This window comes from Cydia amplana, chromosome 10, assembly GCF_948474715.1.
Source record: "Cydia amplana chromosome 10, ilCydAmpl1.1, whole genome shotgun sequence".
NCBI lineage: Eukaryota > Metazoa > Arthropoda > Insecta > Lepidoptera > Tortricidae > Cydia > Cydia amplana.
Window position 1 is genome coordinate 13,543,163 of NC_086078.1, and position 3,942 is coordinate 13,547,104.

Genomic DNA, 3,942 nt, shown 5'->3' on the forward strand with positions numbered 1-3,942 from the left:
ATTTTTCTGCAATGACGTTCAATATCCAAAATAAAAATTGTCTTTGCTTGAACTATTAAGTGTACCGTATTTCATGTTTTTATAATCATTCAGCTTCAGACCCAATTCCCATGGAAGAAGAGGTCCCTGCTGCACCTGTGCTACCTGCGTGTAGCACAACGCCGCTGGCAATAGTCGATGTCGAAGGTAATTACTTGATAGAATATTGCTCAAAATGAGCTACTACTTGTATATATTTTACCCATACTAGCTAAAGCGAAACTTGCGAAAGTACCTCTATCCTTCTGTGTATTACGTTTTCACGGTAACCGTTACACCCATTTTTTTGAAAAATTCGCCCAATAGTGTGACGGAAGGGAAAGGATACATATGTGCATGCACATTTTAATTATCTACCAAATTCGGCACTCATATAGGTATCAGTATGTTGGAACGTATTTAACGAGACAGATAAGTAGATAACTGAGAAAACGGCACGGATCATATCCCACGCGAGATCAGCTAGTACAAATAAACAAAAAATAAACAAGAGAAAAGTATCTAACTAACAACACAAACATTAAAATCAGAATTAAAATTTTATACATATTGATAATGGGTATATGCAAAAATTACAAAATAAATAAATAGTGTACTTTTACAAATACTACGTCGGTGGCAAACAAGCATACGATCCGCCTGTTGGTAATCAGTCACCGTAGCCAATATTTTTTAATATCACGTCGGTGATAACGTCGGTGACAAGCATATGGCCTGCCTGTTAATAAGAAGTCACCGTAGCCCAAAATGCTGTGTCTCACAGCTAAGTGTTATCACTATTTTAATATTAATATAGGCCGGTAGCTTGAACATGTCATGCTCGCTTAAAAGTCTTTGCTTACGGTGGCGTCGTTGATCGGGTCGCCACTTTCCCGAATGAAGGTTGAGGGAGGCGATGGCTGAGATACGCGTCGTACTCGTGAACGGGTGCTGTTTGTGGAGACGGGTCTGTTTAAGCTAACACGAATATATTTAGTAACTTTATTTTTTAATTTAATTGCAGTGAGACTGCAATTAGAGACATTTACACCTCTAAATAAGTTTATATTTTTTTCCATGTATCTGTTTTGTTTTTATTTTAATATTATTATTATAGTTTTTTTATGTAATTCGACATTAAGAGACCTTATACATCTCTAAGTAATTGTATTACGTTAGTTTGATCTGGTAGTTGTAGTTGTATTTAATAATTGTTGATGTATAATTATTATTATTTTGCTTATGTAAATTCAATGTTGACGTGTAAAAGTGCCCTTGTGGCCTATTTGCTGAATAAATGTTGAAGTTGAAGTTGAAGTTGAAGCCTATGTTTTTTTATACCAAGTCGGTGGCAAACAAGCATATGCCCGCCAGATGATAAGCAGTCACCGTAGCCTGTTTTTTAGGGTTCCGTACCAAAAGGGTAAAAACCGGACCCTATTACTAAGACTCCGCTGTCCGTCCGTCCGTCTGTCACCAGGCTGTATCTCACGAACCGTGATAGCTAGACAGTTGAAATTTTCACAGATGATCTAGAAAAATATCCATAACTCGAGAACAAATATCTGAGTATGTACTTCGAGTAATAATATATTTTTTAAATGCTTGTTTTGATGTATTTCAGCTTCAGCGCCAAGCCGCATAGAGGAAGTGGCGCCAGTACTACCTTCAGGTAGCAAAACGCCTCTTGCGACATCCACAAAGCAAAATGTAATTGGTAAGTATTTGCATTTTTTTTTCAAGAAGAAGATGTGTCTTGTCTACCTATACTAGACTACTAATCTTCATCATCTTAGTGTGTTACATTACAAATGCATTTTAATTCCAAAAATTGGCGCAGGCACGAATTTTAACGAAAGCTTCTGCTATCGACCTTTCACAATGAAAATAGGGCTTATTTGGATGATTTGTTAGCTGTACGTCCAATACGCAGTCCGTCCAAATGATATTTCAATTCGCATTTCGTCCAACACGTATTTGGTCCAACATGCATTTCGTCCAACAGCATTTCGTCCAACGCGTATTACGTCAACACGTATTTCGGCCAACAGCATGTCGTCCAACATGGATTTAGTCCAACACGCATTTTATCCGAGTGGCAGCCCACTGCCATGCGCCTACCCGGGAGGCACACCGGCCAAATGTACCTAAACTGCGTAGTGACACCCCTCTGTCTGTACTTTTCTTTCCACGAGCAACTAATACTCACCAAGACAATTTTAACAACCTCAAAGCCAATTAGTTAGCGTTGTTTTATCACAGAATTCCCATGGCCACCTCCTGTCTCCTCTCCATTATCAAATCAGCTCCATGTCATTCCATTAATTTTACATAATATATCTATGCAAAATTTCAGCTCAATCAGTAATGGGAAAGTTGGTCAAACTTAGCTTCCTAGATTTGACCCACAATAACTAACATACATACATACTAACAGGACAAGTTAAATCAATAAAAGCTCGTAAAAAGATGAGAAAATTGAGATTGTCATAAGTAAGTATACCACATCATACTAAACTCAACCTGCAAAAGTGTATCAATTCATGTGCATGAAATACGACCTACAGATACCTACGTATCTGTAAATTATAATATGTAAGTAATTTTGCCTTGTATATGATCTCCGGTTCGATATCCTAAGAAGCCTGTGAGTCCTAAGACTTGATTCTGAAACAATACATGTTGGCCGAAATACGTGTTGACGTAATACGCGTTGGACGAAATGCATGTTGGACCAAATACGTGTTGGACGAAATGCGAATTGAAATATCATTTGGACGAACTGCGTATTGGACGTACAGCTAACAAATCTTATTAGAGTATTGGTTGCCCAGAAACAATATTAGGAACTGACCGACATACGGCGTGATTCGGGAAATGAATTAGAGATTCACTAGACATGATGATAGATATTTCATATCTAGTGAATTTCTAATTCATTTCCCGAATCGCGCCGTTATTTTCAAAGGAATACGGCTGTGGCATATCTACTTCCGTGAGAATCAGACATACTATCTCCGGAAAAAAAAATTATGTTTACAGAATCAACGTTTGTGTTTCCTACATATTTATCTTAAAAATAATAAATCAGTAGATACAAAAACTTGTCAAGTGACAACCCCGTGCCGACACTCACAGCTCGGTCATAAAACTGCGGCGCGCAAAGAAGATTCACGATTCGTGCGCGGTTACGTAGGTATATATAAGTTTCAATTTTGCTTGCAGGCGGCGGCTTTTATACCTAAATCTGACTTTTGTGAAGGAGTGAATTTTCTGTATTACTGTAGTACTATTACTTATTCTGTGGTACAAACAGCGATAAAAGCTTGTACCAATATAGAGATTTTTTTGCCAAACTAAACTAAACTAAAGGTTCATGCTTACATTATTTGTAGTATTCTCCTCATTCTCTTTCCTTTCAAACTAAACCAAATTATAATTAAATATTATACTGTAATTTCTCAATTTCAGCTCCGTCGCCCAATCCGATGAAGAAAAAACAGACCAATGTGTCTGCGTCAGATTCTGCGTCAACCACCACGCAAACAATAATGGGTAAGAACTATACCTACTCTACTAAAGCCAAGTAGAAAAACCGGCCAAGTGCGAGTCGGACTCGCGTTCAGATTCTAAGGGTTCTGTACATTACCCAATTTTAACAATGTATTTTTTTATATGTGAATCGCGAGTGAATTACCTTTAAAAAACCCGTAGAGGTTGGATTAAAAACTAAGTAATTAGTCCGACTCACGCTTGATTGCATTTTCTAATAGGTTTTCCTGTCATCTATAGGGAATTAAATATTTTGTATATTTTTTTCCAAATTTTAGACCCAGTAGTTTCGGAGATAAAGGGGGCCCATGGTCATTATTTAGCTATTTTCTTAAATAACTTCTAAACTATTTATTTTAAAATTCCAAAAAG